Source organism: Amia ocellicauda, chromosome 1 (assembly GCF_036373705.1).
Source record: "Amia ocellicauda isolate fAmiCal2 chromosome 1, fAmiCal2.hap1, whole genome shotgun sequence".
Taxonomy (NCBI): Eukaryota; Metazoa; Chordata; class Actinopteri; order Amiiformes; family Amiidae; genus Amia; species Amia ocellicauda.
Window position 1 is genome coordinate 12,411,821 of NC_089850.1, and position 23,499 is coordinate 12,435,319.

The window sequence follows — 23,499 nt, forward strand, 5'->3', positions numbered from 1 at the left end:
ATAGACTCAAATCAGTACAATATTTATTTGTTTTGTTTTCCAGTAATCCTTCAACGTGATTAATAACCTATTAGATATGGAAGTACTGTTATGCATGTGTTACACATTTGCACAGACACCCACCTCAACTAAGGCACTCCAGACAGGTGTAGAGAAACGTTTAGTCTCTAACACTGACCACCAGCACTTTGAATCACACAGGCGATGGGTATTTCTCATATGTAGACCTTTTAGTGAGGTCAGCATCCGAATCTGAAAATATATAGAAGAACATAGGATCTGAAAACCTTGTTACACAGCTGATACTTTTAGTAATCACGTAAAGTTTCTTGGGAATGTGTCTATAAAACATTACATTTCCTCCAGCTGTTGGGATTTCCAGGAAACAACTAGTAAAGAAGTAAAGGTTTATATTAGATAGTTAACCATCACTGCCCTTACACATGTATTATATCTGCAGATGTGTGAATGACTGAGCTCAGGGTTTTCATACAGTCCATGTCAAATGCTAATCTGCAGTGCCAGGGACTATGACATTAAGGCCGTCCAAGGAATCTGAATAAACATGGCATTACTGTGCTTTTGAAAAGTCTTTTGGCTTCTGCTTGGTGCTCTGGACTCTTTCGGGAACGGAAACATATCTAAGATACTTATTATGTTAATGTTTATTTTTCACTGTGTGTGAATGTTAGAGTGGTAATTTTCTAGGACTATTATCTGTCTGTCTGTCTGTCTGTTCATCTATTAATATAACTATCTAGCTATGTATCTTTCTGGGTAAATGCATACCCAGAATCACTAACTGTTGATATCACTGTTCGAAATAAATATCAAAGCTAAGCCAGAAATTAATCTGTGACTCTAAAATGTAATTAAACTAAAAAAAAAAAAGAATCTGCCCTTGTTTTTTTTTCTCCAGTGCAGTGAAACTTTCTTTTCTCATATAATTCCAAATAATGCATGAACACATGTGATTTACAAATGAAGTCTTAAACACCTTCCTGTATTCTTGACCTGAGATGGAAATTGATATGGAAAATGCCAAGAAATCTGGTTCCTAGAGTAAAACATCATAAACATCTATTTTGGTTTCTTTTGTTACAGTCTAATAATATTTTCTAACTGACATCCAAATGTCTTTAAGAACTGTCACCTTAAGTCATCTGTGGTAATGTGATTAATTCAAATGAATTCTAATTAATTAATTTGTGTGATTGATTCAGATCTAAGCCACTAATTTGACCCTATGTAAATAGATTTGGAGCAACTCTTCATGCATGAAAACAAACATATTCATCTCTCACTGCACACTCTCTGAAAAAGTCCAAAACAATGGCAGAACTATGATTATAATCATTGTTACAAACGTCTGAGAGAAACTGAAACTTTAGAAAGACTAGACAATCTTACCAACCTGTCCTATCGTCACTGAACACAGGTTTAAATACGAATAACTGGGGATAGCCTGAGTTTTAGACACTCGCATGAAATAGAAAAGCCCCTCACTTCCTCTGAGACGCGGCTCCTCTCGCGGCGGCGTGCCAGTGGCTCAGAGGTGGTGAAGGGATGAGTGGTTTGTTTAAGATGGAGCCGAGGGCCACTGCCAATGCCAAGCTCCCCCTGTAAAACCCACAGCTTGCTGACGAAGGACTCCTGCCAGGAGATGCGGATTGCCAGTTTCCCTCTGGCTTCTCAGCATGGCCGAACTTGCTGCGGATGGAAGCTTGAATTCTAGATGGTACTGAAAAGCAAGTAATGATGTCGAAGATTAGAGCAACACTTGTCTTCTTGCTAAGCTCAATGGAGGTCAAGAACAAAAGCACACAACAATATAGTATTCCAGAAACGCCGTGTTCAAACCTGCTCTCTAGACTTTTGCTTTTCGACTTCAAGGGAGGTGGGGAGGTTTGGGGTGTCAAAAGGAAAACAACAAATGTTGAAATTGCTTTCTTTTTGGTCACTGAATTTGATATATATAAAATCTATACAAAACAGACAAAGCCTAAATTAAAAAACAAGGCCCATCTTGGCTGCTGCAGTATAGTTTCATTTGGTCCATTCGTCTTCTGGGGTTTTTAGTATTTCTATTCAGCACAATCATTTTTAATTAGCTATCTCCTGAAGGAACCCAGAGAGTTTCTGCACACAGATGTGCTCTCTGGCGTTTTTTTCTATGACCCAGATTAAATCCAAATTGTGACCCATCCACAAATTACAAATTGCAAATGACTTTGATGGTGGATACTGTATTTTTTTTTTTTTTTTCCAGATGCTTCTGCATGGAAACCTGCCATCCACTACTGGCTTTGTAATTAGTAATGTGATATTTAAGGCTCAGAATGTTTAGAACCAGTGTAGTTCATTTATTTCATGCAGTTCAGTCATCAGAGGCAGACTGTATAATATTTGTTTAAATTTATGTAAGTATCTTGACTATGGCAAATCTGAAAAAACACAATTACTAACATACTGTATGTGCTTCTTTGTAAAGCAGCACAACTTGAAAGCTTGAAAACCAAGCAATAAATACATACATAAATAAAACAAAATGTGCTTCAAATTACAGATATTTCTTTGTCACAGAACTTTAGAATTGTGTATATTGTATAAATGTCTCTTTTGTCATAGTTGTAAAAATAAGCAATCTTAATTGCAAAACCAAGACAAAAAACGTCATTAAAATGTCCTTGCTTTTGAGTAACTGAATGAAAGAGTAGATCAAATTGTGTTCCGTGTCCACTTAGCTAGACAACAATATAATATGTCTACACTTTCCTGCACAGAGTCCTCTGGGCAAAGTACGAAATCCTAAACAGCTGCATGAAGCATGTCCAATGAACTTAATCAATTTCAGGACACGTAGAATCTTTCTAACATACCAATTGTAATGAATTATGCTCGCGCCCCATACCTGAGGGGATGGAAATCAAGAAGGCTGAGATCCTAATCCTCTGTGATTCAGACTAATTCAGTTCTAAGCGGCGCAGGAGTGCGAGGCTTTCCGGTCTTGCCTGTATGAAACCAAGTCTTGTGTTTAGTGAGTTCATTGATACTAACAGTTGTGCTGTTGTGTTTACAACAATGCTTCAACACTCAACGGCAAGAAAGCGAACCCAGCCATCTGAGCTAACCCTTTCTGCGATCGTATTAAGTATGATTCATAATTGTTATTCACCGCAATTTTCTCATTCTTTGAATATGTTGTGTAATATTGTTTCCAGTACTGAAAGCTTTAAATGCTTACTTTGTGATACTTGTGCCATAACCGCGAGCTGCTCCCTGACACACTGAGATGTTTAGAAAGCCACTCGGCAACTTATTTGGTTACAGAATGCTTCTTGGATCTACCAGCAATCTGCTGTTAAAACGATACTGTTGTAGTTGAAAGTACTCAGACCCTTAATTTGAAATAAAATTATATATATATATATATATATATATATATAGAGAGAGAGAGAGAGAGAGAGAGAGAGAGAGAAATACATTTAATTGAATAAATATTGTTTATAAACTATACTTAATTACCGGTGATATATTTTCAATGATAGTTGAACACATATTCAACCTATAGACAACTTTTAAAGCTGTCAGGTGACTTTGGTCCAAATAAATCAATTTGTACTGGGATTATGATCAAGCAAAATGCATAAATACATAATTGATCAAGCTAAATGAATCACCAAATAACTTTTTTTACAACTGTAGGATGACAACTACTGTTTAGGACTCCCAAAGTAATGGGAGAAATTGCTTAATTGTTTAATCCCAGGATAATAAATGTGTAATAGAGAAAAACAGCAATAAAATTGTATTAAGACAAGGAGATGTGTACTGCTACAAATTACAGGGCAGGACAAAAACTGTCAAAACATATTATCTTTTTTAAACCCTGTTAAACCATTTGTAATCAAATTAAGATATAATAGTAAGATCATGATTATACTATACTGTCGAAAACAATTACCTCTTATTTTTCCTATAATTAATTCGTCAGTGACTTTTGAGTATAATATAACATACAGAAAGATGAAATGGACAATCATAAATAAAATGTATTGTGTTTTTGTCTTCTGTGTGTCAGCCTAAAGTAAAATACATGTGTGTTATCATCATGGCAGGGAATATATGCTAATTATTAAGACCTATAATTTATTGGAATTAAAAATGAAAAAGTAAATCATATGTAATGGTATTTCAATTTATAATACATACATATATGTATGTAAAATACAATTAAGTGACATGTTTTAGTTGTAGTTTTGAAATATTTGTGTACAGTATTGTATTTCGAACAGAAGGATGCTGCACAATATAAAATTACACAAACCAAAGGACTCTTCTTTAAGGTAATCTCTTTTTAAACTCTTCTCTTTTGTTTCTTTCCTTTTTCTAAACGGAGCACAGAGTAGTAATGGAGATTTAACTCGAAAATGTTCAAAAGCATATGGATGCCATTTGTACGTAGTGGTGAGAATGTATAGGTCAGCCTGCCCTTTGGTATCTCTCAATCCATCTGTTTTCACATTAGTTGCAAATTATAGTATCCTCCAGACCCAAATGAACATAAATCAGCACTATGAACATGTACAAGTTTTCCCATCTGTCATAAAACAATGATTTAAAGTCTGGGCTGTCAAAATACACTGCTGTGAATTCGCCTTACTCCCCAGCAGTAGGAATACAAAGCTCCATCTCATCGCAGTAATTTATTGCCTCCTTGGGAGTTTTGGGTGATTAGGGCTAGGGCCACCAACAGGCAGAAAAACAGTAGGAACTCCAATAATGCCAAGTGGAAATCTTGGGTCAAATTTATCAAACAATTCAATGAAATCTATTTCTGTTTGGAGAAGGGCGAAATATATTGCGTGTTTAGTATACTGGTACATCTTTGGAACATTCAGTCATACTGCATTTGTGAGTTTTGGAGTTTCTACATTAAATAGTCGTACTGAAGGACATGTGATGTATTAGATGAGAACCACGTTCGCCGCCAAATAAAATATACAACGGGAGGTTCCTGGATGTTAAACGAGATATTTGTGTAAATGATGTAACGTTGGCTCTATGAAATTGTACGTTTCTTTAAAGGTATAGTTTGTGTTGCTAAATAAATCGCTGTTATTCCTCCCCTGCCTCGGGTATCCAAAAACAAACACAGTCTGTGGAAAGCCTCCACGATGTTTAAATTGCATCTGGGAGATTAGAGCACATTTATGAAAGACACTGTGACGGTAATGGCAGCTTAAGCTACACAGGGTAAGGTAGTTTCCCGTAAAGTCATTTTATATATTATGGTTTACACCTTCAACAGACAAGTGGAGGAAACACAGCAGCAACTCCCTAGAAAAGACACAACAATTTACATCCATTGGACCAGAAATAATGCTTTCCATTCAATTCAAATAACTTACTTTTGGCACATTTTCTCAAATTATTATTCTTAAATGTGTGTAATAAATGAAAAGTAGCGGCATAAATGACTTGATTGCTTCTGAGTTTGACTTAAGGACTGCACAGGGTCATATGGGGACTCTACATGGTAATTTTTGTGGTTTCTCAAAGTGAACTTTTTCTCTGGGACTTTTGGTATCAATCTTTTTTCTGTGCTGAGACTTACAGGGGATAGAAGAATGGCGTTCATTGAGGAACAATGTAGAAGGACACCCAACACGCCAAGTGTGTCCGGAAAGGAATCACACATTGTTAAAATGAATCCGAAATAAAAAAATCTAGCTATTAATCTACATCTGTCTGTATCTGTCCGTCGTGACCAAGTATCTGTCGTACGTGTATAGTGATGATAGTTGACAGATGTTATATATATAAAATAATATACAAAAAAATACTTTCTCAGCTATATTTTCCTGTTAGATGACTCCCAACACCATTGCTGTATTTTTAGTCTGGAGACATAGATAGATTGAATACATTAATATTAAGGGAAAGTAAAGAAAACGAGGTATATCCTAAATCAATTCAAACTGATGCATTTATGACTTAACATGTCTCAGCAATGTTATGCTGAGGGATACATCCAATGCACAGTGAAAAGAATATTGGTCTTGAATGAGTGATCAAGAATTTCGCATTTAACAGGAAAGCCACATGCCACTTCAACAGCTTTTATCCACCTGTGTGCAGTTGGAGTAAGTTTAACTGTGAAGTAGGTATTATTCTTGCCAGCATCATTTGAAGAACTTCCCACTGAATTCCCTTGCCTGCCATCCCATTGTAAACCATTAGATATGAATGGAAAGAGACATTTTTTCAGCCCCCACAACATTTGGACTGTTTAGCTCTTTCCACCTGCAGGCAGCATTGTTCGAGAGCCTCCATCAAATCACTCTGATGTAAAAAGGATTGAAAAGGTTCTGACACATCCACAAATCCACAGAATGTGAAGTATGAAAACACTGATAGGCTTCAGACCTAATGGATATAATCAGAACACCCTTATGATAAAAGCATGCAGTGCATATGAAACTTTCAGAAGCTGCCTGACCTCAAAGTGAAAAAAAACAGAAGTGGTACTTGTGTTACCCCTGCTGTAACACAGTGTTCAAACAGGTTAGCCACTTTACGAATGTGCAACAGATAGAAAACACTTTCTCTCCATTTGTTTTCAGATCCTTCTATTATTGCAGAAAACATACTATGGCATATTGACACATCTGAAACATCATACGAGTAAAATAATCAAACATTTTGCTTTTGCCTCTGCAGTTTGAAGTGTATTAAACAGAAGTGGTTTAGAGTATGTGCTATATCATCTTTTAAACTGGGAATGGGTTCAAAAAGACTGATATTTCAACACCTAATTTCTGTATTTAGTTTTTTTTTCCTTCAATTAGCACTGATGTGTATGATCTAATCAGTAAATCAGATCATTCTGAAATTTTATTTCAACGTTTCCCTGTCTACACATTTCTACACAGAAGGATACGTCTGGGCCTGACAAACATTAAGCAATTCTCCAAGAGCTTATTTGAGTTAATTGTGCATTGGCCTTGCAATCTCCTGAACCACCCAAGCATTGGGTCCCTAGGGGTCTCTCTACGTTCTTTACACAATCAGAAATTGTTATGCATCGCTGCTGTTGGTCAACTCGGGCATCCAAAAGGCTGTTCTGGACAAGTAGTTGCTTATATCTCAGGAGACAGAAATGCCCTCACTGGGGCTATCAAACTTTTTATGTGAAGCAGGCTTTTGGAATTTGGACAGAAATAGATGGAATCCTATCTGTTTAAACAGCAGGTAGCCTTCATGTCCTCTCCTTCTTTTATTACTAATGGTTTTTTTCTTTAAGCATTCTGTCCATCTAAACCAGATATGGAAATAGTTGGTGGTTCTTATTGGTTGAAATGCTGTGTTTGTGAAAAGCAGGGTACTTTGCAGTTTGACATACTGTATATTAAGCATTTTGCTGGTTTGCTTTAAAATATATAACTTGTCAGAGAGTTGCCATACTTGTTTTTCAAGTAATTGGAACTGGAAATATAGGTCTACTTATCTATAACCATCCATCTCTCCATCTGTTTATGTGTGTGTACACTTCACCCCTTGTGCACAGTGAATCTGCTTCAGGATGTTGACTGAAAACTTTTGCTTCTATTGAGAAAATGTTTATGATTTTAACTCTGTTTTTGATTAAAATACAGGAGTACACTTTCAGCATAATCTACATCTAATAAGGTTCACTCCTGTGTAATGGGAGGATTATATTTGAATGATGTCGCAGCAGAGGGGAACATCAGGTTCAGTGCGTTCAAAAACACATGTAATTGTTCAGATGACAGTTGAGATAATGCACACAATAAAAGAAAACAAAGGGTAAAAACAGTATTTCACAGACAACATGATATAGTGCCATGCCTTTTTCTAGTTATGCTTTACCATAGATGCTACCCTGTAGTTACTCCCTGCTTGCTGTGTAGTTTTAATGTAGTTTTATGTTGAATACCTATAAAGTATTTGATGATTGACACATGTGCAAAGGGTTACACTGGAAATACGAATGGCAGACACATGTGAAGTGTTTAAAATTGCATGACTCGGTGCCAATATAAATACAGGTGGTGCTTTGAAGGAAGTCACATGCGACCATCACCACTTACCACTGTACAGAGTAAGGTGGAGGAAGTCATGCTTGTCTTTCTAGTTACCTAGTGAAAGGCTTTCCTTTTATTTAGTTCACACAATTCCTTATTTAAATTGTGCTAGTTTTTGTTGGGTTGATGTGAGATTTGTTGATAAATATAATCACATATTCACTGAAACACCCACACCCACATGGTAGATAGATGTTTTTGAATAAAATGTAAATACAAATCTACTGAAGTTATTAAAGAAAAGCTTTTAATTTGTCAGATAGATTATTTTGCACAAACTGCATTATAAAGTATTAACTGACATGCATAATATAATTAATTAAAAATCAACTTCTCTTCTGTAAATAATAATAATAATAATAATTACTTTTTTGGTTGCTTTTGTTTTGTTTTCTGTGCTGCTTCTCAGCATTAGTGGCAACACATTGTATGCACTTGGCGGAGTGATCATCTAATAGACAAAATAATAATTTGGGAGGATCTGAACTGCTCTCATCACTTATCTAGGTGCTGCTGACAGCACAAAGCACTTTAAGAACTAAAGATAATTTTAACATTCCTCAAATTGCTTAAAGAAAATCTGCAGATGTATCAGTAGGTGGCAGTGTTGTTGTGGAATTAATGGATTCCCATTTTAGGTGTGCGTACTAATTGAAAGAATATGTAACTAAACTAATCGTGGATGCTCTATGCCATGTAGCAAATACATTATCTTTCAAGTTGAGAGTGCATGACTTACTTGTAAACGCATGCCTGCTTGTCAGCTTTGCTTATTTTACTTTATTTTATTCTTCCTTTTACTGTCTCCTATTAGTGGTCTTGCCACCGTGATGCTGGCCAAAGACAATACGCACTTGGACCAACACTCTATCTTTCTAATTAAGAAGCTTCATTGAAGCTACTGGGCCTGGTCAATGTTGGTCGATCTGTTAGAGGGACCTCCCTGCTCTCTAATGAATTAATGGATTTAAAATATGTATATATATATAAACATACTAAGGATATATATATATATATATATATATATATATATATATATATATATATATAGCCTTAGTATGTTTATTTAAAAGAGAATTTTAACTTAATTTAAGTATTTTAATTTGAGAATAAAAGCCATTAGCTAATGCACAAAAATGTTTGTACATTAACAAATTAAGCAGTGGTAATATAAATAATGTTTTTAGGAATAAACAGTTTTAACAGTTTAACAGTTATGTTCTAGTAGTATCCTGTTCTCAGTGAAATTAAACAAAAAGAAATCTAGACAAATGTATAGATAATCAGTAGTACAGTTATTCTTGAGATATACCTGTTATTATTATTATTATTATTATTATTATTATTATTATTATTATTATTATTATATAATTAGCCTATATATTATTATGATGAGTAAAATTATAGTTATATTTCAATAATTATTGAATATAAATTAATTAAAAGAGTCTTTGGTTGTAATGGATTCTGGGTTTTACATAAACTAGAGCACACAGACAAAGGTGAGTTTTGTACAAATATTTTTCAATGAATAATCAGGAATATTGTAGGGAATTCTAGAGTCTAGATTCTAGTTTTTAATGCAACCTGTTCTGACATTCAAATGTTTAGGTTCTCTGGTGGCACTGATCAAAATGATTCATGATTGAGACTTTTGGACATACATTCATGAATATTTTGTTATTTAATGCAACTACTTTCAGCTTTTGTAAACATATTAAGGTAATTTGTATAATTAACACAGTGTCCTTTTGTAATTTTGTCTCCAAAACAATTAATGTATTGCCATGAGTTTGATTTATTTATAACAGAATCTGTATGCTATGAACAAAAAACTGTAAGCGTTTCAGAAACATATTGTAAGAAAAACAAATCACTCTGCCATGCCTATTTTTTAATTGACTTTTTCTTTGTATTATTTTGAGCTTTGGTGTTGTTTATTTTAATGTGTGAAACACTCTGTGGTAAAATTTGTAAAAACGTATCTATTGATGGATTGATTATTATCGGAAGTACTCATTCAGGCTTAAAGTAAATAGACATACTATATGACTTGTACATTTTTTTGTAGCATTACACGCAGTGGCAGTCACAGAGTTGTGAAATGCAGGCCCAGATCACTGCTTTTCAAACCATGCTGAAGCAAACAGGAGTACACTGTGGTGCTGTAGTAACAACAAAGCCCAGGGCAGCGGAACCACAGTCTGTGGGTTGTCATTTGATATGAAGTCTTCAGTCCAATACATTCCCAGCTCTGATGGACTCATAATACAGCTCATTAAACCTTCTTTGGTCACTGTGAGTTTGATCTTGTTACATTAAACACAAAACTGTCCATTCACCCATTTTATCATGAAAATTGTAAAGGTGGCAAATATACTCTCCCATAACTACAAATATTACATGCAGCCAACACATTATAATACACATGCTGATGTAAACAAAAGCTTCATTCTTGTAGGTATTATAAGACAGCACAGCTGTATTTTACTAGACAAAACAGCCTCACAGCAAGTCCAGACTGAAAATGTTGTCATCAAACCATTGTAGAAGATAATCCCTTGAACACCATGAAGCATTTTTAAGATGTATATATAAACAATTTAATAAATATAACAATTTTACTGCATAAATATAACATATTTAACTAGGACTAACTTATATGATATTTTTGGCATATGCATGGAATGCATGGACAGTTCACTGAATAAACTGGAGCTGTATATATGCAAAACATATATATTAGATCATAATTAGATCACAGATGAAAGATATATTCATAAATTCATACATAGGTGAAATTATTTAGTGTCATCAACAAAAGGGTTTGCATTTTATTTCTCTATTCTGTTAATCTTTTGGAAGATAGGACATAATACCACTCACTATTTCATTAAAAAACACTGTAATATACTTTATATTTGTAGAGAGGTGTATATGTGTCTATGCATGGATTGGAATTAAACCTACATACGTTTTAAAAAGTCTCACATTAGAAGAATATGAAATTATTTCAAATAGTTTTTTATACAAACACAAGTAGCAAATGAAATATGTCTTGCTTTTATGTGGAAATTCATGTTTTGATATTTTACATATAAAGAGACATTATATATGGTTTAGATGGTGTGTAACCATGAACATAAACTTCAATCTTAGGTCTTCAATCTATATATATATATATATAATGTTCAACTCTTTTCAAGCCCTTTGGGCAGGGTTAAATTCAAATGTAATGAATCCATATAAAAACAGCATTACTTGGCCAGACAGTTGCTTGATATTACATAAAAAACTAAAGGCGCCAGTCATTGAGCAATGCACAGCTTCTTTGAGACAGCACCTTGTAGTGGATGTGTCTTTTAACACATAGGGAAATGTGTTCATTGACGGTTATTGAAGCATTAAAATTAGCCACATTAGCTGTGTTGGTACAGTTTTTAAAGACAGTTTTGAACTTGTGTTTTCAGATAGTAATCATATGGATTGGGTTGAAAAAATTGAGTATGCTTTATAAGCATATATTATACATTTACAAGGCCTACTCAGTACTCAGTGTGACTTCAAACTTATAATGCTGGACAGAGCACAGACTCCCACAGTTAATTAAAAACAAGATGTTTTATAATGTAAATCGTCGTCCAAAATATATCATGGTGCACAATATAATTTGGGTATATTGCAATATAACTCTATATAATATATACCAATATATCAACAAAATACAAGTTTGGACTTGGGCTTTGTGTTTAACAGTTTTATTTACAGTTTTTTTAAATAACATATCTGTGTAACTTTAACAGACTCCCTGAGGTATGAACTGGAGTCCTACTTTTTCTTATCTTGTATTTTGCAGTAAATCTAAAGTGGGTTGTACAGCAGTTATTTACGTTTCATGGAACAGTTACAAAATTATTAATGTGTTCCATTATGGAGAAATGTCAGTTATCTTTCACATAATCTGTCACACTTATTTTGTCAGTCATTTGTTCATAACACTTGCACTTGAAAAGAAGTCTGACTTTAACAGTAGAGGCAGTTTCGATGAAGGAACACTCTTTGTTTGAAACCTATGATTATATCTTTATTAATGGCTCAGTAAGAGTAGAAAGATGTTTTGTTTGATAGATGTAACAAATAATACTTATTACAAAGAAAGACTCATCTTAAACTTATTAGGGGCAGAAATATCAGTTTCTTTTTTAAAGCCTGTGCTATGCCTTTGGTCTCTGAATGCAGTTCCTAATTCCATGTGCAATAAATTATTGCTCTAAATCAAAACAGAATGCCAGCTTTTTATCTAAATATTAACTAATGTCAAGAAATGAAACTGCTAATTTAAAGCAAACCAATGTTCCAATGCCATGGTCTTTACCAAGTAAAACTCTGACTATTATTTATTATTTTAGATTTTATCAGGTTATTTTATGGGCACTTTCATGGAGCATATAAAACAGTTTGCCTTTAGATGATTTAAAAACTATTTATCTTTGCTAAAACCTTAATTTGCAGGTCTGATGCAGCCAAGCAGCAGTCACAATGCATTACTGACAGCCAATAAATCTTCAGAATTGGACTTTTTACAATTGGACACACACACACACACACACACACACACACATATATATATATATATATATATATATATATATAGTACACAAAATTATGGTACCAACTCAATAACATTATTCAATGTCAGTTAATACACTAAGGAAGAGGACTTGGTGATGAATAATTTATTTTTCAAAATAACAATAAAACACACAGCCACTGAGTGAGCATTGAGTGGGCAGTGACAGGGGTAACATTGCATGTTCTGATATTGTAGTATCATGCTTACTGCTTGAATGTTTAACTGACATCACTCAGCTCTGATCTCTCTAGAATACATTCCCTGTATTTGAAGAAAGGTAGTGTCAAAATAGATTTGTCACCTGTTAATAATAACAATAATAATATTAATAACAGAAGACAAAAGTTAAATGTAAGCAGTAGGGGCATTGTTGGTAATTTAAAGGTTTCTGTAGTTCTCACCATAATCTAAGATCAACATAGTTTCATCACATTCACTAAATATACAGTCCAGTAACACCTGATATTCAAGATCGCATTAAGTCAACGTAAGCAGATTTGCAAACACTGTATAGAGACCATAAACATGGAAACAAATGAGGATAATAACACTGAGATGGGGAAAGGAGGTTAAGGCCATCAGCCCCTTCACAACACATGAGTTTATCACACTGGCTCCCAGTGCACACCTGCCAAATACAGTAAGCATTAAACTTCTTCAAGCTTTAGCAAAGCGTTTCAAAGAGAATGGGCTCATTTAAGAGACATGGGTGGGGAGAATTAATGTTATAATAATAATAATAATAATAATAATAATAATAATATCCCTTGACTAAGGTTTTTGCTAAATACTTTTGGTATACTGTTGTACATATCAATACAATATAATATATATCGTACAGTTTATTACAGTAAAATACAGTAGAATATTCCAGTGTATCACAGTGCAGTAGGCCATAGTGTATTATAGTACAATACACTGTATTATAGTATACTATAATGTATTTTAGTACAATACAGTGTCCAGTAGACTACGTGCGTTGGCGTTGGCGCGGGAAAGTGGCTGTTGGGGTTTATGCAGCACCCCCTGCTGGGGATCAGCGCACTATACACGATTTTTATACAGACATTGCTGACCCTGCGACTGGCGTGATTGGCTGAATCGGCCGGAAAGGGCGGGCACAGTAATAGTTGATCGTGATTTGTTGAGGGACGACAGTGCGGAGCCTCAGTTTCACAACAGCCAATCAGCGCCGAGGCTGCTGGCGCCGCAGAGGTCAGAGCGCGCGCAAGCGGATAAGCGCAACCGAAAATCGCACGTTTTCCCTAATAGCTCTACAGACAAAACCGCGAGTTGTGTCACAGCATGAACGACATCGATAGCAACCGAAATAACGCCGCAGAAGCAAGTGCCGAGCCTCCAGCAGAGAGCAGTACCAGCGCATTGAAGGTAAGCGTGGTTAACGGGCCGCCGGTGTCACACTGTGAGGCTGGTCAGCACGTTAGCAGCCATCTTTATTGTTGTGATTGGCTATAACTGAGCGCATACATGGCAGTTGCTCTAGTGTTGTTGTGAAATCGGGGGGCTGAGGTTCATTCGTCATTAATCCTCTTCTCGCAGGCAGCTTTGTGTAGAGTAGTATATATATATTGGTCTGTTTTCTCTCAGCCTTATGTGACCATGACTCGTGTGTGTGTGTAACATACGACTACCTATTACGCTCCTGCCTGCAAAATGCATTAACAAACAAAATAAATAAATAAAGCAACCAATAATTAAACATGACAAGGACGTCATGATTTTACTTTCGGTAGCCAGCACCCCCTGCTCAAAACATCTTCCTCCGCCTACAACAAATAATACCTGTATTTCTACCTATTAATTGGGCTTTCAAAGCCATCGTTTTAATTAATATTAAAATAGGTGCCACCTATAAGCACTTCCTTCTACAATAGTACCCCTAGTGACCTAGATTGAAAGAACTTCAGGTATTTCACTATTAAATTAATGTCAGACTATTGCAAACCCTAACAGCAGGCAATACACAAGTTTAATAGAAGTGTCTTTTACAGCTCAGGAGACGAGTCTCTTAAACGCACAGCACAAACTCTAACACAAAACGGTTGAAATATTGAAGAAAACTCCAATTTCTGAAGAAATTTAATAACCCCTTATTAAAGCAAATAACAATGTATTATAATTAATTAGCATCTATAAAACAGTATTTCTGTTAGTACTATAAAATATACATTAACAAGAGTTGTGTGTACAGTATATACATATATGCAATATAATTGTATATTATTATCGGTAACAATACGTTTTAATGCTTAAGAACATGTTATAGATTATTTAAAAAATCTGCAGTGCAGTGTTTCCACTTAGACTATTGTTAGGCAAAAAGTGAAAAAAAAATAGAATACAAGTTGAACCATATACCATTTGAAAGACATTTTTCAAAACTCCTAAACTTTGGAAATATAGGTTAAATCAAAGTATAGGCCTATATGCTGCCAAATGTAGTCTGAATGAAAACACACATGACACGTTTAACCCCTCCATTAACAATTATACATTGTATGGGAGGGTAGGATTTAATTTTGGTTGGTTTTATGTCTTATGGGGGCATACATTCAAAAGTAAGCCCTACACTAAGACTGCAAAAGTAGAAGGTTTAAAAATATGTTCAGGGACTTCAAAACTCCCTAAAATGATACAGTCAAGACAGCAAATTAGACCAACTTCTTTGTGTGTGCCAGTGACATCCCAGCATCAGGGGATTTGGTAAAGGTCAAACATGACTAAATAGAACTATATGGACAAGATTTCAAATAAAATCACTGGCTCTGACCAGCATGCAACTGGGAAAATGAAAACCAGGTGGGTGGCTCGTATCAAATGTTCACATTTATAAAGCGAGTAACATCAAAGTTGAGATGAAAATGCATCATGTTTATATAGCAAAAAATAAGAATATATTAAAAGTTAACCGGGGCAAAGAATGACCTGGTTCAATCTGTTTCATGCTATGACATGAAGACTTATACAGAGGAACATTCAAATACACAAAATAGCAGTATGTTAGATTTACCAGGATTTTTCCACAATCTATCAATTTAAACTACTGGCCTACAAATCTCGTTACCAATTTTAAAAAGCACATATCAAGTCTAAGCAGCAAAATATGATTTGAATAAAGCGATGCTGAACTGTTTAAGTGGTCATGCATTTACCATGAAATATGTCCTTATTAAGCATACAAGATTATGTTACTTCTCAGCCACAAATGCTGAGAAGTAAGAAAGGTCATGTCATGAACAGTACACCCACCAAAAATGTGTTAATATTTTCTTCCTGCCCTAAGGATTATATTACTTTTGAATTTTAAATTTGTGATATTTTATAAACACACACATATTTTACAAATGCATGTGTACTCTGTGTGTGTATGTATGTGTATGTATGTGTGTATATATATATATATATATATATATATGTATATATATATGCAAGGTAATTCTGATGCATATTTAAAAACAATTGTGTTCTTATCAACTTTTTTAGAACCTCTGTTACAGATCTTTGGCAACCTGTACCTTTGTGCCAATCGGATTATCTAATCCCTTTTTCAAAATCCCTTTAATCAAGGTCATTTTAAAACTGCCACTAAAATGAAAATACATTTCTGAGCCCACCCTCTTATGTGTCCAGCATGTTTGCACATGTGTTTAATTAGATTTAGTAACAGTTTACAAGAATATCACACAGAAATTTCAAGAAAGAACAGATGTATGTGTTTTTATCATGAGTGACAGAGTTTAGGAGTGCTGTTGGTTGAATCTATTTCATTCCCTACCAGTGTGTTTGAAAATGCTGTGTCAGCTTATGTAATAACCTCTGGTAACCTGTCAGCAACTCTCAATTTTGCTGGCCTGTTTTTAATGGCAAATTAAACTGAAGAACTACTAGATACTATAATGGTACACACAAAGGTGCTCGGTAAAGAAATTCATAATTAGGATTTATATCGACTCTGAATGAATGTGTTATTTTTCCCTACAGAATTGCCCCTTAGCAAATCATAAAGAAAATAAACCGATTGTGTTACAGTGACATCATCAAAATGATGTTTCATGGCTATCACAGCATGGCCTGCTGACATAAAAGGATTTAACATAATTTTCAGATTTTTAGTAACCTAAGCTACATTTTCCAATTCCAATAGTCTATTAGCTTTCAATGTACCTGTTAGTACAGCTCTGGTATGGTATGGTTGTTGTTAAGTAAACTATGACTACCTTTGGGGCAATTTAATAAGTCTCCTTCACACTTCGTTCAAAGTTCAGACTATGTAGTGGCTAAGTCCTTTAATGGGGTTTGAATGTCAGCCAACCCATATCATTTATCACTTATTTTCGTATGTGTTACAAATGTATCAAAAGGCTCGTTCAATGGAAAACCTGGGGGTAGTTGTAATTTGTTGTTATTTTTCCATTTGGTACCTTATACTGCTGTAGATGCTTGCGTCACATTGTATGACTGAACTTCATATAGAACCAACTACGTGGAAAACACAGAGGATAAGGAGTTGGAAAAAGCCACAACTTCGCCAAATGGTTTCAACACATCGAGAAGCACTTCAGTATATCCTTGTTACCGGGAATCTCCCTTGTAAAAAAAAAAAGGCTAAAAATAATGACCTTAAATGTTTGCAAATGCCTTTGTTTCTTAAGGAAGGAATTGTATATTTTACAGTATAACAATACTCTTATCATTTAATTGAGAATGGTGCTTACAAAGCTTAAAACAGTACCCAATAATAATAGCAATTAGCAAAATAACTGCACCGGTACACTTTTATCTGTAATTATCCCACTGTTCAGACTTCATATCGTGACATCCACGTATATACAAACTACTTTTCTTCCTTGTTTTTATATCTGCAAGTGTCCTTTAAAACTTAATGTTCTGTAAATTTAACCATGGCAATTTTTAAAGCTTTTGATATGGCTTCGGTAAAAATAAACAGAGCTTTTAAATAACTCAATTACACAATTAAAGTGGACTACATTATTAAACCACTGTGACCCACATGTTGGCACTAAAGTAAACTGTGCAAGTAACTGGCTAGTTTATGTAAACACCATGAAAATGACTCTGAAACCCTCTCTCTACAGTAGCTGCAACAAATCCCAAAGTGCTTGAGTCTATGATTAGAGCTGCTCAACCTTTAGAATAATAAACTTGAACTACCGCTCAATCTAATCTGACATTAAATCGCAATTTACTAGACCATGGAATAAGTTGGCCCTCTGAAGGCCAAATGTCCGTTTTTTATAGACTTCATTCAGTTACTGCAATATGCAGTTTAAATACACACACACACACACACACGCTATATTATCAGGTAATACTATAAACATCTCTCTGCCAGTGATAGATCAGTAGATCTGATATACCTGAGTATACAGACGTACATCCAGGGCACACATCAACACTACCAACACTACAGCAAACTATGCTGCTTTGTTGCTTGGAGTGTAGATCAGTGCTCTTAGGTTAACAGCCCTGGAAACGTTACACGGTTGAATCACACATCTCAGAAATGAGACCAATTCCTGTACCTCCGCTATGGACCATACAGCTGGAAATGTGCCAGATGTTTCCTCCAGCAGGACAACGTATCTATTGAAAGTCATTGCAGAAGTCATTGAAGACAAGGGCAGACATACCGCCTGTTATACACCTTATAGCAGGGGTAGTGAATAGGCAGGCTGCTGGCCAAATCTGGACCGCCAGACGCTTTTGAATGGACCATGAGAATCATTTTAATTAACTTATTATCATGATTGATTTTTTTTAATGTATTGTTATGGAGGTTTGTTATGGAGCAGTGCTTTGTTATTGTGTGGAACTTAGTAGCAGCCCTTCCTGGTTATTAGTCAATAGGATGTATATGGGATGTCCTGTATAGAGCTCGTGTTCACATTAATTAGTTAGTGAGTTGATTTGCTCGCAGATTCACGGTTCTGGCGTCTCTATACATGGTCTGGACTGGGGCAAGAGTGTTAATTTTTTCTCATCAAAAACACAGGTATTTGGTTTGTTTTCCTGATTTCTATAAATAAACAGGTAAACTGCGGATCCTTTGACTTGTGGACATATTTCAACCTCACCTCCAAAATATAAAAGTGCACACACGACCAGGGAGGGGGGTCACTGTGCCATAGCTTGTATTCACCTAGAAACTCATAATGCAGTGTTGGAAACAGCTCCACCGAAATAGATCTGCGATTGACGAGCACCAGAAACCACGTCTAGTTTGCATGTATAATCTCAGTTGATAAGTGATTTTTTGCTGGTGATATGTGGTTGTGAAGCAAAGATATGTTTGAGTCCAAATCTGCCTGATTTCATGGATTTCATAAAGATTTTGAACTATGACTCCCCCACCCTGAATTCCTCAATCCTGTTTGCCCTCATTTTGCAACATTAATTTAGAACAGTGGAAAGTGATAAAGGGAAGTGGTAAAGACTTGAATCTAATAAGACGTGAAATGCTTGAAAATTTCTGTTATGTTTATCTATATGCCTACAATAATCTTTAACAAATTAAAACAAAAGTGGTCTGAAAGCGCTGAAAGTACTTATATTTAAACGTTTTATTTTTGTACTTTGTCATATGATTGTAATAAATATAAGCAACGGGGTATATTACTAAATCACAGAATTGTGTGTGTTGGAAAGGGGCATTTGGAGGTGTGATCCTCCCCCCCCGGAGTGTGGACCTTGACAGTACCTTGACAAAGAAATCTGGACCCTTACACAAAATAATTGACTAACCCTGCCTTATAGGAACACCTGTCTTAAGTGTTTTGTTGATTGTCTGTTGGTGCAGTATTGATGGTGATGTATATCCTCAGACATCAGTCCACTATATGCTCTAAAAATCAATGAGTCAATTATGTTTGTATTATTACAATATAATACTGCAATTTGTATTTGCTGATTATAAACATGTGAAGTAGCTGATGTCCATCCAATGTCCATCCAATTCTCTTTTTGAGAAGGCAGCTGGTATCTTGCAAATAATTAAAATGCAATGCTTTTTTATCATGTCTGAAAGCTGTTTGTTGTGAATATTCAAAATATATTGAATATTGAAAAAACTTGACTTAATTCCTTTAAAAAAAGAACTAATAATAATAATATTGTCAATATCTGTGATAAGAAAGGTGGATAGCAGATCTATCAGCAGATTTGTTTGTGTTTTCGATATGCCTCACACAGAAGTCTTCATTTGTTTTGCATCGGACTCATATAATGTCATACTTAGAAACTGGTTCACTCGGATGGTGCCTCTGCCCCACAGCCAGTCTGAGATACCGTATAAAAATGTCCTGGAGCAGACGTTGCCCTTGTGTGCAGAATTGGCCATGGTTGTTTTCAAGCCAATGATCTGGGACCGAGACGAGACGCCGAAAATAAAGCTGCTTTCAGAGGACTTGCACGGGTAAGAGTACGATTACAAGACTTCTGCTCTAAAGCTTGTAATCTCCTAACTGTCCTTGCAGACATTCATGCTTTAAAGATGTTTATCCATCCAGTGCATTAAACAGGAAGACAACGCTGAAAGGTTGTTATTGTGATATTCATTTGTGTCGGCCTCCTAGATAGTATCCTCACAACGGCTCTCACATTAAATGAGGACTTGACTATCTGAGCTGCAAACTCTGTCAGTGACAGCATTTCAGATCCGTTTTCAGAAGTGTTGCATCCCCCATTTGCATGTTTGCCTCTGATTTAATTATATTTGGACATGCTCAAATCTAGATATAGAAGATACATTGAAGTGGGTGAAAAGGTGGGGTGTGAATAAAATGAATCATGCACCCACTTGCTGTTTTAAAATATAAATGAGGCTCATGAAACATAAATCAAGCTTAAAAAAGCAGTTTCCGACCATTTTTTTATTTAGTTGCTTTTGACAGTCGTGATCATTTTCTGGAATGCAAATGCATTGATTTGCAGCTTCTATTGACTGAGGAGTTGGGATTAAAGATTGTAAATTGACATAAGATTATTTCATTTTGTATGCTTGTTTTTCAAATGAAAACCTGATCAATATTTTATTAATAATACGTTTCAAATACAAAAAAAAATAACAACAACTTGGGGATTTCAAACTTGAGGTAAGCATGAAACCTTTATCACAATATTATCTTAGAGGACTTTATTTTAAACCAACAAAAATAACAGCGCATATAAACTGCAATAATTGGTGTATTCTGAACTAATAAAAGACAAAGATCTTTAAAAAGTTAAAAAACCTAAACAGAAAATGCCACTGCCAGTACAATTTTTCAAATTTCTCTTTGTTTCATGATCAAACAGTTGAAATATCTACATCAGTCTAGTTCAAATATTTCTGCTCTATCATTTCCTGCAGCTGCCCCCGATTTTAATGATAATTAGGTTGGAATAAACTGCTAGATTGGTTGACCTCTGTATATTGTTGACTTAAGATGGGAAAATGATTGCCTTGTTTATTTGCTTCTGTAATTTCTACCAACTGAAGAAATATCTGCAGCTCTTACACAGGGTAATCAGGGTGTATTCTGTTTGGCATGCATCAGTGCGATTGCAGCAGTACTAAGACTATTGGTATTTAACTCATATTCTGCTGTGCTATACAATAGTCTTCAAAGCTGTCATGGATCTTTGACATTATGTTTTTTATATTCCTGTGATTTATGGACTTGCCTTTTATAGTCCTTTGATGACATAGACATCAGCACCCCCATCTCAACTCCAGAGTGGTGTTCAGGACTGCTGTAGTTTGTCTGACCCAGTGTGTCCACACAACTGTCAAGACTATAATTTGATGGACACGGCTAGTTTGGTTGTAAATCCTAAGAGCACACTGCTCTTTAAACACTAGTTTGCTACTATCCCATGATGCACTGTAATCTGTTGTTTACAGCCGGGACACACATGGATTTTACTGTTACATCAGATCCAGCTCTTCTCATTGTACACTATTATTATTTATATAAATACTATATGTCTGTGTATATAACATATACTACAGTGGGTAATTTGGGATTTTCGGCTTTGACAGTTGATCAATTTGTTAATCGAGTGGATCACACTGGTATTGAACTCACTTGACTTGTTTTGGAGCTGTTTTATCTGGTTGTCTTTTAGTGAGGGCTTTCCCTGCTCCCTTACTGGATCTGTTTTGACTATCATTATGTGTGTGTCATTCTCACACTGTTGAAATGTATATTCTGTCTGTGACTGCTGTGTTATTGTGATTTGCTAAGAATTGCATCACCGGATTTTGTGTGGGCACAATCTCCCTTGTTTTTTTGCCTTCTTCATTTTAGCCTTTTAGAAAAGTGCTCCATGGCATTCCCTTGTGCTGCTTGCTAAGATACCTTTTGAAAATGAAACCGAAAGTAATCATAAATAAAGAGGATATAAATCTTAGATTAGACATATATTTTTCACAACTCTGCTTTAGCATGTCTGTGAATGATTGATCAATACAGAGATGTATTGGTGTATCTGTTTCACTTTTGAAGAATTCTGCAGTATGGGACTTCTGAGATACAGTAGTCCTGTTAGAATCAGTTCTGCTTTTGGGTAAAAGGACAGCTCTATTGTCGCAGTCTGTACTGTTGTATAAGAGATGCTAGCTAAGCATTCTGTAGCACCCAAACAGTTCAAGTAAGAGCAGAAATTGTGCTAAGAGAATTACTCCTTTAATTGACTCCCTCACCAGTAGTTAGTGCTTCTCTAGTCAGCCAGACAGTAAAGACGAAGTGGGTGAGTACTCGGCTTGCCAGATTTGCCCCGTCTTCTCTGCAGTCTCACAGCTCGACTCCCTGTCCTGCAATCTGGAGGTCGAGCGCCTGCCCGTTTGCCATAAAACACTATTTCAACTTCTGATATATTCCTGAGACTTTGTATAACAACATCAAAGTAGAACTTAATTATTTTTGATTGTACGATTATTTAATGCTTGAGTCTCTTTCTTTTATTGAGAAAAAAAGATATTATCACCAGACCAAGCTTATTTAATTGCGGCAATTGGAACAATTTTAAATCAGCTATTTGCTTTCATCTCTAATGGTGATGATTAGAAGATAGTGCTTGTTTAAAAAAGGTCTGATGAGCAATAATGGAACACTACAAACCTTTCTTGCTGGTTCTGTTGTTTTTCCATCATCCCGTTGAATCGCACTTCTTGGAGAGCTGCTTGTGAGACTCATTTTAAATGCTTGGACTGATTATTATCATTCAAATGAGATGTGTTTGTCTTTTTTTTATTGGATGGCTTTAAGACAGTTTTGGTTGAGGCAGAACTAACAATATTTATTAGTGATTAACTTGCATATTAATGTGAGTGTTTGTGTTGATATAGTCTTGTAGGTGTTTGTAAGTAATTGATAAGTGGCTAATTTATGGATACAAAGTGTGTGTAAAGTATTGGAAAGTGAACAATAATATGCCAAAACACACTTGTTGATGCTTATAAACAAGTGTTACATATTATCGTAATGTAATAGGTACTCAGATGCAATCTGTGAGTGAAGTCATTATCACATAGTCACATAGGAGGTCTGTAGAAAAAGACACGGGCTGTTTGGCTGATCATTACGAAAACATGTTTTTGTTTGTTTGTTCCTTGCTAAGCCCCTTGAGGTTTTGTATGAAGCTGAGTGTAATGGATTCTGTGCAGATGCTGCTTTTTAATGATACTTATAAAGAAAATGCTGGGTTATGTTGTAAAAAGAAATATATGACCTCCTT

The 23,499-nt window shown here is 35.3% G+C and overlaps 1 protein-coding gene and 2 long non-coding RNA genes across 3 annotated transcripts in view; 1 reads left to right on the forward strand and 2 right to left on the reverse strand.

The window, feature by feature from the left end:
* LOC136767666 (protein CEBPZOS) overlaps positions 1–23,499 on the reverse strand; it is a 398,863-nt gene that overhangs the window by 130,242 nt on the left and 245,122 nt on the right. The gene's annotated exons all lie outside the window — the stretch shown is intronic.
* LOC136759735 (uncharacterized) lies at positions 2–22,951 on the reverse strand. Its single transcript, XR_010820107.1, has 3 exons — positions 22,884–22,951; positions 1,507–1,741; positions 2–252 (listed from the first exon to the last, which is right to left on the reverse strand). It is a non-coding gene; the product is annotated as an uncharacterized LOC136759735 (long non-coding RNA).
* The window catches only part of LOC136759740 (uncharacterized), a 60,789-nt gene continuing 51,241 nt past the window's right edge, over positions 13,952–23,499 (forward strand). The window contains exon 1 of the long non-coding RNA XR_010820108.1: positions 13,952–14,130. This is a non-coding gene — a long non-coding RNA (uncharacterized LOC136759740). The remainder of the gene's footprint in view (positions 14,131–23,499) is intronic.